General features: G+C 43.0%; 1 protein-coding gene and 1 long non-coding RNA gene across 13 annotated transcripts in view; one reads left to right on the top strand and one right to left on the bottom strand.

The window, feature by feature from the left end:
* Positions 1-14,518, bottom strand: part of SLC4A4 (solute carrier family 4 member 4) — a 375,082-nt gene that overhangs the window by 142,642 nt on the left and 217,922 nt on the right. The gene's annotated exons all lie outside the window — the stretch shown is intronic.
* Positions 10,365-14,518, top strand: part of LOC143787775 (uncharacterized) — a 61,389-nt gene continuing 57,235 nt past the window's right edge. Inside the window, exon 1 of the long non-coding RNA XR_013218463.1 lies at positions 10,365-10,471. This is a non-coding gene — a long non-coding RNA (uncharacterized LOC143787775). The remainder of the gene's footprint in view (positions 10,472-14,518) is intronic.

The raw sequence follows: 14,518 nt of genomic DNA, 5'->3' as shown, positions 1-14,518 counted from the left end.
GGGTAAGGCGGGAGTAGACCAGGTGCTCCAAGAGTTTAGAGATGAAGGGGAGATTGGAAACTGGTCTGCAGTTGTTTGTGCAGGATGGGTCGAGGGCGGGTTTCTTTAATAATGGAGTAATGATAGAGTGTTTGAAGGAGGAGGGGAAATGCCAGAGGAGAGGGAGAGATTAAAGATTGTGGTTAGGTGAGTTATGACGACTGGAGAGAGAGACTGGAGGAGATGTGAGGGAATGGGTTGGCAGTGCATGTAGTCGGATGAGAAGAAGAGAGGAGCCTGGAGATTTCGTCTTCTGTGATGGGATCGAATGTGGAGAGTGAGCGAGGGGAAATGCAGGGAGGTATGGGAGTTGCTGCGCTTGGAGTCTGGGAGCGGATTTCCTGACGGATGTTATCTATTTTCTCTATAAAGTGGGAGGCCAGGTCATCAGCACAAATGTCTGTGATAGGGGCTTGTGCTTTTGGCTTGAGGAGGGAGTGAAAGGTGTCAAAAAGATTTTTGGGGTTGTTGGATAGTGAGGAGATCAGAGTGGTGAAGTTGGTCTGTTTGGCGAGGTGAAGGGCAGAGTTATAGGTTTTTAACATAAATTTGAAGTGTATGAAGTCTTCTGGTGTGCGAGTTTTCCTTCATAAGCGTTCAGCACTCCTAGAGCATCACTGGAGAAATTGGGTTTGCGATGTGAGCCAGGTGTCACGGGGAGACTAGGTGAGCAAGAACTAATAACCCAGGCCCCTGCAATTTCCCTCAGACTAGGGAAATCCTGACTGACCCTCTACCTAGAGTTTACACTGATGGTGTGCATATCTAGGCCTCGACCCTCGCCCTGTCACCTGTTTCAACCCTAGGCTGACACCAACCGCCCACCACCCAGTGAAGAGGTAATACACCAATACCCACAGTTAGCACAGACAAGGATAAAGGAAAATATACACCACGCCGCAGTCACTCAGGAATACACTATAAATGTGCAGGGCAAAATAAATACAAATATAGGAAGGAGTAAATAAGACTAAGGAAAATACACCACCAGCAACGAATCTCCAACAACCAGCTCTCCACTCCGGACCGAGATAACAACGCACAAGACAGAAGCTATAATCGGCGACGCCCAATGATCCGGAGAACTATTTAAAGGCCATGGGCATGGCCCAGCTTCCAATCCGAGGATCAGGTAAATTAACCCTGGAACAGCTGGACAAAACCTAGCCGACGCCAATGAGCAAATAGTGGTCAAAAGCGGAATTACCGTTGTCTGTCGAACGACCTGGTCTGAACAGCGTCCGACATGACAGTACCGCGCCTTCTACGAGGGACCCCAGGGCCCTCACGGCTTATAGGACCCAGCTTGTCTGGATGGCGATGATGAAAAAACCTGACCAGCCGATCCGCATGAATATCCGAGGCTGGTACCCAGGACCTCTCGTCAGGCCCATAACCACACCAGTGTACCAAGTACTGTAAAGTACGACGCACTACATGAGAGTCAACCACCTTGGAGACTTCAAACTCCAAATTACCATCCACCAAGACTGGAGGTGGCATAGGCGCCGCGTCCACAGAACCCACCACCTTCTTTAGAAGAGACCTGTGGAACACGTTGTGTATCTTATACACTGTAGGGAGCTCCAATCGGTACGCTACTGGGTTAATGACGGCGGTGACCCTAAATGGACCAATAAACCGTGGACCCAATTTAAGGGATGGTATTTTGAGTCTTATGTTTCTTGTGGATAACCACACCCAGTCATCCACACTCAGGTCCGGACCTGGCACACGCCTACTGTCAGCCACATGTTTGTACCTAGCACCCACACTCAACAGGCGCTGTTTAACTCTCCTCCAGACTGATGATAATTGTGCTCCTAACTGATCCTCCTCCGGAACGCCGGAAGAGCCCCTCTGACTCAAGGTACAAAATTGAGGATGTAGCCCGTAAACACAAAAAAACGGAGACTCCCCAGATGACTCCTGGGGGTGATTATTGATGGCAAACTCAGCCAAAGGAAGAAAGGTAGACCACTCCTCCTGGTTATCAGAGACAAAGCAGCGTAAGTACTGTTCCAAATTTTGGTTCATACGCTCAGTCTGACCATTTGACTGAGGATGGAACGCCGAAGAATGAGACAACTTGATCCCCAGCCGTGAGCAAAATGCTCTCCAAAATTTTGCCACAAACTGAGACCCCCTATCAGACACGATGTCAGATGGAACCCCATGAAGTCTGACCACCTCCTGCACAAATACCTGAGCCAGAGTCTTAGCGTTAGGCAACGAAGGCAAAGGCACAAAGTGCGACATTTTTGAAAACCGATCAACAATCACCAAGATGACCGTGTTCTCAGCTGATGAGGGCAAATCAGTGATGAAATCCATGGAGATTTCCGTCCATGGCTTACTAGGTACTTCAAGAGGAAGTAGTGTGCCAACAGGACGGGAGCGGGTCGTCTTAGCCCTAGCGCACGTGGTACAAGCTGACACGTATGAGACCACATCCTGTCGGATCCTGGGCCACCAAAACCGACGTGACACCAACTCCAAGGTACCTCTAACCCCTGGGTGGCCAGCCAGGACAGCATCATGATGCTCCGCCAAAACCTTTAGGCGGAGATGAAGCAGTACAAAAGATTTGTTGATGGGAAGCTCAGATGGTACCTCCTCCTGAGCCTCGGCAATCTCAGCCTCAACCTCGGTAGTGAGAGCCAAAACCACAACACCCTTTTGGAGGATGGGTACTGGATCCTCCCTAGGTTCACCCCCCGGAAAACACCTGGACAGAGCATCCGCCTTAGTGTTTTTAGACCCCGGTCTGTAAGTGACAACAAAATTGAACCGCGTGAAAAACAATGCCCAGCGAGCCTGCCTGGGGGACAGACGCTTGGCTGACTCCAAATACAGCAGATTCTTATGATCGGTAATAACAGTAACCTGATGTACCGACCCCTCCAAGAAGTGTCGCCATTCCTCAAAGGCCAACTTGATTGCCAACAACTCCCTGTTGCCGATATCGTAGTTACGTTCGGCGGACGACAGTTTCTTGAAGAAATAGGCGCATGGACGCAAACCACTCAAAGATGAGCCTTGAGATAGTACCGCCCCCACACCAACCTCAGACGCATCGACTTCCACAACAAAGGGTTTTGATACGTCTGGCTGCACAAGAATGGGGGCTGAAACAAAACTCTTCTTAAGAAATTCAAATGCGCGCACAGCAGCCTCAGGCCAAACGGAGAAATTGGTACCCTTTTTAGTCATGTCAGTTAGCGGTTTAGCAATGATGGAAAAATCCTTGATAAATTTCCTATAGTAGTTAGAAAACCCAAGAAACCGCTGAAGTGCTTTCAGGTTATCAGGACGTTCCCAATGCAGCACCGCTTGCACCTTAGCGGCATCCATTTTCAAAACCAGAAGCAGACACAATATAACCCAAGAAAGGCAACTCTTGAACAGAAAATACACATTTCTCAAGTTTAGCATACAGCTTATTCTCTCTGAGAAGCTGTAACACCTGCCTGACATGATTTAAATGAGCATCATGGTCGCAAGAATATATGACTGAGGATGTCATCTAGGTACACGATAACGAATTTCCCCAAAACATGCGAGAACACATCATTGATGAAATGTTGGAACACTGCAGGTGCGTTAGTCAACCCAAAAGGCATCACCAAATTTTCAAAATGACCCTCAGGTGTTGTGAATTCTGCTTTTGGGTTCCCTCCGGTGGTGGTAAGTGGTAATGCAGTTGTCCCTGAGTTGCAGTCCTGGTCAGGTGTTTCTGCTGATTGCAGTTCTGACTGGGGTATTTAGGTGTGCAGGATTCATTAGTCCTTGCCAGTTGTCAATTGTTGTTGGGAGGTGTTGGACATCTGCCTGGTTCCTCCTGCCTTTCTGCCAAATCAGCAAAGATAAGTGTCTGGTTTTGTTTCTGTGGCGCACATGCTGTGTGCTTCACGATTCAGTGCTATTCTTTTGTGTTTTCTTGTCCAGCTTAGATTGTGTCAGTATTTTCTCAGTCTTGTTGGATTCTCTGGGGTTGCAGATATTCATTCCACGTCTTTAGTTAGATTGTGGAATTTTTTGTATTATCTGCTGTGGATATTTTTTGAAGGGTTTTAATACTGACAGGCTAGTATTCTGTCATATCCTTACCTATTTAGCTAGAGTGGCCTCTTTTGCTAAATCTTGTTTTCGGCCTGCGTGTGTCTTTTCTTCTCCTACTCACAGTCAATATTCGTTGGGGCTGCCTATCCTTTGGGGTTCTGCTCTGAGGCATGGTAGTATTCCTATTTCCATCTATAGGGGTATTTAGTCCTCCGGCTGTGTCGAGGGTTTGTTAGGCACACCCCACGGCTACTTCTAGTTGCGGTGTTAGTTCAGGATCTGCGGTCAGTATAGTTTCCACCTACTCCAGAGAAAGTTTCATGCGGCTCCAAGGTCACCGGATCATAACACTCAGGGTGTTGTGGATTCTGCTCTTGGGCTCCCTCCGGTGGTTATAAGTGGTAGCGCTGCTGTCTTTGGATCGCAGCATTCATCAGGTGTGTCCACTTATTGCAATTCTGACTGGGCTATTTAGTCTTGCTTGACCCTTTAGTTAGTGCCAGTTGTCCATTGTTTCCTGGAGGATTCACTTCCCTGCCTGGTCTCTCTTGCTTGCTGTTCATTTCAACAAAGATAAGTTCTGGCTTTGTTTTTTGCAGTCCACATGCTGTGGGCCTGATCGTTCAAGTTATTTTCCATGTTTTGTTTTGTCCAGCTTGGGCTGTATAAGGATTTGTTCAGCCAAGCTTGTATCTCTGGAGATGCAGATATACCCTCCATGTCTTTAGTTAGATGTGGAGATTTTGTATTTTCTGTGGTGGATATTTTCTAGTGTTTTAATACTGACCGCATAGTACTCTGTCCTACCCTTTCTATTTAGCTAGAAGTGGCCTCCTTTGCTAAATTCTGATTTCAGTCTGCGTATGTTATTTCCCTCTCCTCTCGCAGTCAATATTTGTAGGGGGCTGTCTATCCTTTGGGGATTTTCTCTGAGGCAAGATACTTTTCCCTTTTCTATCTCTAGGGGTAATTAGTCCTCCGGCTGTGTCGAGATGTCTAGGGAGTGTTAGGTACATTCCACGGCTACTTCTAGTTGCGGTGTTAAGTTCAGGGTCTGCGGTCAGTACAGGTACCACCTTCTCCAGAGTACGTCTCATGCTGCTCCTAGGCCACCAGATCATAACATCAGGGGTATTAAAAGCCGTCTTCCACTCATCACCTTGACGGAGTCTTATGAGGTTGTATGCCCCCCTGAGGTCAATCTGGGTAAACCACTTAGCACCCGCCACCTGGTTGAACAAATCTGGTATCAGTGGCATCGGGTATGGATCACGAACCGTAATCTGGTTCAACTCCCTGAAATCCAAACATGGGCGTAATCCGCCATATTTCTTCTTCACAAAGAAGAACCCTGCTGCCACCGGTGAGGATGACGGCCTGATGTGCCCTTTGCTCAAGCTTTCAGCAATATAATCTTTTAACGCTTGTCTCTCCGGACCGGAGATGTTAAACATCCTTGCTTTAGGCAACTTGGCCCCTGGTTTAAACCTGATAGAACAGTCATAGGGGCAATGTGGCGGCAACTCTGAGCAACCCTTTTCAGAGAACACATCCACAAAATCCAGAAGTGACTCCGGAACGCTTGAAGTCACCGCAGCCACACATGTGGCCAGGCAATTCTTCTGGCAGAACTCGCTCCACTGAATTATGTCCTGAGTTTTCCAGTCAATTACCGGGTTGTGCATGGATAACCAAGGAAAACCCAAAACCACCTGAGCAGGAAGATTCCTGAGCACCTTACATGTAACCCGCTCGGAATGTAGAACCCCAATGTGGAGTTTCACCTCAGCCACAAATTCAGTAATCTCCCCCTGAGAGAGAGGAGCAGCATTGATGGTGACCACACGGATAGGATGAGACAGTTTTTCAATCCTAAAACCTGCTGTGCGCGCAAACTCCTCATCAATGAGATTTGTGGCTGAACCACTATCCACAAAACAGTAATTGGCAGCTCACTGCCAGCGATAAAAACCTTAGCAGGGAGCATGCATTGAGAAACCACCATGGAGGATATACATAAGCTCAGATTGGTCTCCTCCACACCGTCTGAGCTTAGAAGTTTTCCGCCGTTGCGTTTTTCTTAGACAGCAGAGGACAGATGTTAATAAAATGACCAGTTTTACCACAGTAAAAACAGGCTCCCTGCTTCCTGAGCTCAGGGCCTCGATTCTTAACATGTGATACCCCTGCGATTTGCAAAGGTTCCGTGGGCTCACCTGCAGCAACCTCACGTGGACCCAAACCCTCTCCCATAGGCGGTGTCTCATGCTCCCCCTGACGCAAACGGCGATCAATGCGGACAACCAGACTCATAGCGGAATCTAGAGAAGCAGGAGTCTCGTACATCAGAAGGGCTTTTTTAACCCTTCCAGAAACCCCATGAATAAACTGACTCCGCAATGCTGGATCATTCCATTGTGTATCGATCGCCCAGCGACGAAATTCAGAACAGTAATCCTCTGCAACTCGCTCCCCCTGGTGAATAGTGCGTATCTTAGATTCTGCTAGAGCCATTCTGTCAGGTTCATCGTAGATTTTCCCAAGAGAAGAAAAAAAACACTCCACAGAGTCAAATGCAGCAGAATCAGATGGCAAAGAAAACGCCCATGCTTGGGGATCCCCGCTTAACAATGTCAACACCAGGCCCACATGCTGAGCCTCATTACCCGAGGAGATCGGGCGCATACGGAAATATAGTTTGCAAGCTTCACGAAAAGAAACAAATTTACTGCGCTCCCCAGCAAATTTTTCAGGCAAAGGGAATTTAGGCTCAGCAACTCTTCCTGTCGCTCCAGCTTGCACATTAGATACTGCTAGTCCCTGTTGCTGAACTGCCCCCCTCAACTCAGTGACCTGTAGGGACAGCGCCTCCAACTGGCGGGTTATGGAAGTCATGGGATCCATGACAAGAGAGAAAAAAAAAAGAGAACCCCCCTTTTTTTTTTTTTTTGTTGGGCCGATTATAATGTCACGGGGAGACTAGGTGAGCAAGAGCTAATAACCCGGGCCCCTGCAATTTCCCTCAGACTAGGGAAATCCTGACTGACCCTCTACCTAGAGTTTATACTGATGGTGTGCATGTCTAGGCCTCGATCCTTGCCCTGTCTCCTGTTTCAACCCTAGGCTGACACCAACTGCCCACCACCCAGTGAAGAGGTAATACACCAATACCCACAGTTAGCACAGACAAGGATAAAGGAAAATATACACCACGCCGCAGTCACTCAGGAATACACTATAAATGTGCAGGGCAAAATAAATACAAATATAGGAAGGAGTAAATAAGACTAAGGAAAATACACCACCAGCAACGAATCTCCAACAACCAGCTCTCCACTCCGGACCGAGATAACAACGCACAAGACAGAAGCTATAATCGGCGACGCCCAATGATCCGGAGAACTATTTAAAGGCCATGGGCATGGGCCAGCTTCCAATCCGAGGATCAGGTAAATTAACCCTGGAACAGCTGGACAAAACCTAGCCGACGCCAATGAGCAAATAGTGGTCAAAAGCGGAATTACCGCTGTCTGTCGAACGACCTGGTCTGAACAGCGTCTGACATGACACCAGGGCTGTTTAACTCTGTGCTTGGAGGTTCTGAGGGTGAGAGGCGCTACTTGGTCAAGGGTGCTTCTAAGAGTGTCATTGTAGTGATGTACAGCGAGATCAGGGCAGGAAAAAGAGATTGGGGATAATGATGAGTGTAGGGAGTCTGAAAGTGTGTGAGGGTTGATAGCGTGTAGATTTCTGAATGTGCGGTAGGTAGAAGGGTGCTGGGTTGGGCGTGGAATTGTGAGTGTGAAGGAGAGAATGTTGTGGTCAGAGAGGGGAAGTGGTGAGTTATCTAGGTAGGAGATTGAACAGAGCCGGACGAAGACCAGGTCAAGGGTGTTACCATCTTTATGTGTTTCAAAGGTTAAGAGCTGTGAGAGGCCTAGAGGAGTGGTTAGTGAAAGAAGCTGGGATGCAGATGTGGAAGTGAGGCTGTTAATGGGGATGTTGAAGTCTCCCAGGATAAGGGTTGGGAGTTCTGAGGACATGAAGGCCTCCATCTAGTCATTTAGCAACAACAAAACTAATGTTTTAACTCAGGAAGAGTTCAGAAATCAATATTTTGTGGAATAACCATGATTTTTAATCACAGCTTTCATGCTGCTTGGCATGCTTTCCACCAGTCTTTCACACTGCTCCTGGGGCAAAAATTTAAGCAGTTCTTCTTTGTTTGATGGCTTGTGACTATCCATCATCCTCTTGATTACATTCCAGAGGTTTTCAATGGATTTCAGGTCTGAAGATTGGGCTGCCCATGACAGGGTTTTGATGTGGTGGTCTCATAATTTTTGCCAGAGCTGCTGTTGCAAGATTTTTTTTACAACTTCAAGTTACACTAAATCTTTGTGACTTTTCAAGGAGTTTTATACTTGAAAATTGGCATAAATTGCTTGATGAAACAGGGCCTATGTATTTGTAGGATTTCTGTCTGCAGGTTACAAGGGATTAAGTGTGCTAGCTGATTAGTAATATAGAAGTCATGATCAGTGAAGCTAGAATTATTGCCTATAGAAGTCAAGGGTGGACAAACACAGTCTATACAAATTCAATTGCCATGGTCCAGAGAACTATAGGGAGTTTATTCTGGCGGCCACAGGTAGTTGAAAACAAGCTTCCTAAAGCTTTTGTCTGCCCCTACTACCTTCCCTGACAATGATCTCTATGGGTCTTACACAGATTACATAGACATTACATCATTCTAGACTTCTAGACAGCCAATACCAGATACTCTGTTTGATTGAGCTTCCACATGGTCACAGGGGTTGGCCCATTATAACATTATATTATTAATCCAGTCGATGGTTGTTAATTGCTGACTGCTGGGTCCTTCACCAATCACAAGTGCTATACTCTGTCATTCCCATAGGCAACATATAGAACGGCAATGTGCATCTGAAACAACAAATCTAAAAAAAATCTAAAACGAACAGGGACTCTGGAGACCCATTCTGGATTTATGGATGTCTCAGTGATTGAGCATCAACTGATTAGCAACTTACTGTATTTACTGTTGTGTTAACAAGTCATACTAACAAGGTCTCGTAGCCTTCAATACAGTCCAGTACAAAAAAAAATGTAATCAGCATATTAAATATGAGGCAATGTAACTTGAAGATAGGCTACAGGTCAACAAGCTTGGATTTTTTTTGCACAGGAGCCATAGGTTTTCTGTGTCTACACCCCTAAAAAGCTACTGTAATTTCTGTATATTCCATAATGAACACCACTTTTCAGGACCAAAATGTTTCCAATTACTATTTGCAACCTTTATTTCAGGAGAGAAAAACAGTATATAGCAGACATCATTAGGCGAATCCATGCAAGATTTTCAAAGACTCTTAAATATTTTATTTCTGATGAGCAAAGGTTGACACAGTACATTCTCTTATAAAAGGAAGACAGCTTTGGTGTGATCTTGATGTCTTCAACAATATAGTTATCTTGCTTTTGGTTTTACATAATAAATGATATGTTATTTATTACGATTAAATTTTGGGTACTATAAAAGACCTTTGCCAATGTTGCAGTTCCTTTGAACAGATATCCTAGCACAACTTCCATTTTTCCCCTTGAAAAAAAGACCCCTTGATGCAGGAGCTCAGATGGGAAATCTCTTCTGTATATTTGCCCTTATTTTAGGTCACCTTATGTAACAATCACTTAATAAGCAACACTATATGTTACACAATATCACACAGACTGAAACGCACTAGAATTAATCCTACATTCAGGGACATGACAGTCACCTAGATGGTGTGACTAAGTTATGCTGACCCTAATTTTAACATTGTTTTTAACGTCTTAGTGGTTACTTGTTACCAAATCTAATTTTGTGAAGAATCTACTTTTACTTGTTAATATCCTAACTTCTCTACTAAGCACAACTTTAATTACAGTTTAATGCACATTTACCCTTTTCTTGACCATCTAACATGCCATTTACATGGTTTTAATGGAGTAAGGCTAATGGAGCTGTTAGACATATATTAAAACCTATGTTAATTATTGTTAAATTGCTCAGAAGAAACTTAGAAAGCCTGGGGTGATTTCACTAATTCTAGTAATCTAACAAGGGACTACTTGTAATTAGTAAAATGAATTGCTGTTAGGTAGGTGAATATCATATGACTTGTTCATGGAGGCAGATTATAGTGTTTGCAGGTCATAAATGTGAGGAGCACTTTCTGGATTGTGACCTTTACTTGCGTTCTGCCTTCTATAGCATAGCTTGACATGAGCTGGCAAATCTCTTATTCCTCAGTACCTACGAATGAAGGACAAGGAAAATCTGACTGTATTCCCATAGGGATTATTAGTAAGTATGGCTTTTTTGTATTGCTTTGGTGCATGTTACATTTTAGCCAGTATTTTATGTTTTCTATTGTTACTCCATATACCGTGACCTGTGAAAAATTATTAGTGGGAATGGATGAAATGCTACATATTCTATAAAGCTGCACATATATGTTTCAAAGGCATTGCAGTTCTAAATATATTTTGTAGCTATTTTTATTAAATATAACTTTTTTGGGGGGAGGACCAAGCGGCTGGTCACATTTTTTGTATTAAATGCTTATGGCAGCATCTAAATAGCAATATGAAATATAAAATTCAACCCTGGTAATCAGTTGGAAGCATCACCTTGCCTTACATTTACATTTAGTAATACATGCCAGCTATTTCAAAAGAATGACTGACAATGTACAATAATAAAAAGGGTTGGGTCCACCAGTGAAACAGCTTTCCACTATGGATTACAAAGTAGAGCCCAAACAGGAGACTCTGTTATATCCACAGGTCTTAATAGGATGTATGGATAGCTCTTGTCTTTATGAGATAACTGGTCTAAATCTGTCCTTGCCTTGGTCAATAGCTCGTACCTACTAATAACTTGTTTTATTAGTTTCTACAAGTTCAGCATGGTCTTCACACCCAAGCTAGAAGAACAAATTTAGATATAGGATGCTTAGCAATTCTAGAGCGTATTGTCACACCTAAATCCACAAAGGCAATAATATCAAATGTATAAGAAAAACTGTCTAGACACATTGGAGACACAATGAAGACTTTAAAAAAAAATTGGAAGGTGGATGTAAGAAGAATAGATACGAAAGCATGGGAAGAAAAACAGTAGTGGACTATCCATGAGTTTAATCCTTGAATGTGGCAAAAAAAGTTCAGTTATGCACAATCCACAGAGAGTATAGTTCCCCCAAAATATTATGGAAAATGGGTCTAAGAACTGACGTGAAGTGACCTAGGCAGATTTTAAGCATATATTTTGGGAATGTGGGGCATTGCAAGACCTTTCGTAGGGGGTAATATGATTAATTCATAGAATACATGGTGTAACAGTGCATAGAAATCCTAAAGTGGGATTGTTGGGATATCTTGTATAGCTGCCGAACAACTGGATGCTGCTAAAATTATTTTAGTATACTAGGAAAATTATATCGGAACATTGGTTGGAGGATAAACCATCTAGATTAGAAGAAATAATAAATGCTCTGAATGTTACTACACACCTAAAATGAAAGATATACAGTTCTGGCAAAAAATTAAAAGACCACTGCAAAATGTTCAGTTTGTCTGATTTTTCTCTTTATAGGTACCGTATATTTTTGAGTAAAATGTAAATTGTTCTTTTAGTCTACAAACTTCTGACAACATGTCTCCGAATTTCCGAGCAATACACTTTTTTTTCGAAAAGGAGAAATGGTCAAAATAAAAAAAAAAAAAACCCTAGTGCTTTCAGACCTCAAATAATACAAAAAAAACAAGTTTATAATCATTCAGAAACAACATTACTAATGTTTTAACTCAGGAAGAGTTCAGAAATCAATATTTTGTGCAATAACCATGATTTTTAATCACAGCTTTCATGCTTCTTGGCATGCTTTCCAGTTTCCACCAGTCTTTCACACTGCTTCTTCGCAAAAATGTAAGCAGTTCTTCTTTGTTTGATGGCTTGTGACTATCCAACATCATCTTGATTACATTCCAGAGGGTTTTGATGTGATGGTCTCTTAATTTTTGCCAGAGCTGTATATATAAAGAGGAAAGCCCTTAGTACATTTGAAAAACAGTGGGAAGAATTGTTAAAAATCTTGTCATTTTCGAGAATCTGACAAGATTTAGAAAGCTGGTAGTGGGCAATTAAGATATAGAGCAAAAAGTAGAATTACAGGTGAAGTACTAATTATGTAGAATGAAGCAAGAACTGAGTGAGACATTTAAGCAGTAGAAGGGTAAAAGTGTTCTGCACCTTTAAAGAAGAAAATGGGTCAACATTAGGAAGGAGCCAGACTGTGGAGACCTGCGTGTCGTAACTAGTGCCTTCACCCTTCCCACCAATCCCGTAATGAAGCACACACAGTCCTAGGTAGGTTGAACAGGTCGGTAACAGTTTATTAATTGCATAAGCAGAGAAAAGGCAATTACATTTCATAACGGGTGGCTCACACCGAGCTCCTGTCCATGATCGACAGGCGAGTTGGCCAAAGAGCAGTTATGAATCTTTGCCCTCCTACACTTCTTCCGCTGTGACTTAGTAACGTTAACAATGGAGGTGTCCGCCGGGGGAAAGAGGAAGTTACTGTCCCGGACACCTGGATTTAACCCCTGTAGGTGTGGCCGTAGGACCCTCCCCCTTTAAGAACCATTGGCCGGCTGGGCATCCCAATTAGTGCATCACCAAGGGGAGTGGTGCAAGGGGGGGAACTGACAATGACAGTATTTTATTGGCGTTTGTCATATGGGCTCCACAGTCAGAGGCACGTTCCTTATGCAGTACCGTGCCTGCCATATTTGAAGTTGGGGATGCAGAACTTATGAAGGAGTATATAAGAGCAGCAGTTCATGGATTCTTGGTTTTCATGTATAATTGGCTTTTCACTCATTAGTCTATAGAAACGTTAGTCGGACATTCAGTGATGAGAAAATGAAGAGCTATGGACTGTTCTTTAATGTAAGGAATCCGTACAAAGCAGCCTCTGGAAAATTCAAGAGGTCTTCTCAGACTTTTCACCAAAAACAGGGGGAGGGTCTCAGACTACCAATGTACTGTGTGCAGTTTCAGAGGCCAGCTGCCATTTTTCTGGCAATGACTGGGAATCAAAGAAACCATGCCAAAAATAATAATAAGTAGGACAACAAATATTTCAATCATACAAATTCTAAATGCATTGTCAAGTTTTAATGTGAGACCGTATATTACTTTTGGTAGGACTTAAAGGAAGGTAAGCTAGTAAATGTAGTTCCAAGCAAAACTTAGTTTCTTGGTTTTGGACAGAGGTGCGATTTAACAAATAAGTTGAATTATTCTATTTCTATACTACAGACTTACTGTAAATATCTATCCATCTATGTAGTTTTGTAACATGGTGTTATGTCAGAGATTTTCATACAATTATGATCAATATACAGGACTCCATATCTTCACATTTTGCTAATATAAGCCATGGTAGTTTTTGGGAAAACAATTCAATAATTAACCATTACTTGACAATCTGTAAATGGTTATCTGCTGGGAAGACAGAAAGCTCTGCAGTCATTACATCAAATGTGATGTGCAAAATGTGCAATTTCCTTGAATTAAGAATGTGTGATCTTGCACATTTTTTATATTAACCCATTAATAGTTCTCGTCACTAACTTGCACTTACCCTATTTAATCACAACAGTCTCAAAAAACACCATACCCATGCAAGGGGAATAGCTATAATGATATAAAGTGGTGAATAATGCAATACATTCCTATTTCTGCCACTGCATATGTAACATGGACATATTAAAGGGCATATCTGCAATATATATCATGAACAATAGAAAAAGAAGAAACCGAGTTTAAAACCCAAATAGGTGAGAAAAATGGTATTTTATTTGTTTAATACCATAAAATTAAGGTGGAGGTGGAAACAAATACACAGGGGACAACCAATGATGTTGTTCAAAAATACAGCTCGTCATGCAAAAAAATAAGCCCTCACATGGCCATATTGACGGAAAAATAAAAAAAAAATATGGCTCTGGGAAGGAGGGGAGAGAAAATCGAAAACGGAAAAATGAAAATACCCCGGACCATGAAGGGGTTAATATAAAAGTCCGAGACAACCCCTTTAACTGTGAGGGACCTCATTATTGGACAAAATGCCATTTAGTTTGATAGTTGAAGTGCTGCATCATGGCTTCCATTATTAAAGGAGGCAATGATACCAGCCGGAACATATCCTCCTAACATTTAACCAAAACTACTAATTGCAATGTCAATTAGACAAAGATGCTTGTATAACTTCATATAGAAAATAAGTAATAATATAGCAAAAAAATGTTGTTGTGATGTTACAAGCTACATTAGGAAGCC

The sequence above is a fragment of the Ranitomeya variabilis genome, chromosome 1 (assembly GCF_051348905.1).
Source record: "Ranitomeya variabilis isolate aRanVar5 chromosome 1, aRanVar5.hap1, whole genome shotgun sequence".
NCBI lineage: Eukaryota > Metazoa > Chordata > Amphibia > Anura > Dendrobatidae > Ranitomeya > Ranitomeya variabilis.
This window is presented reverse-complemented; position numbering and strand designations above follow the sequence as displayed.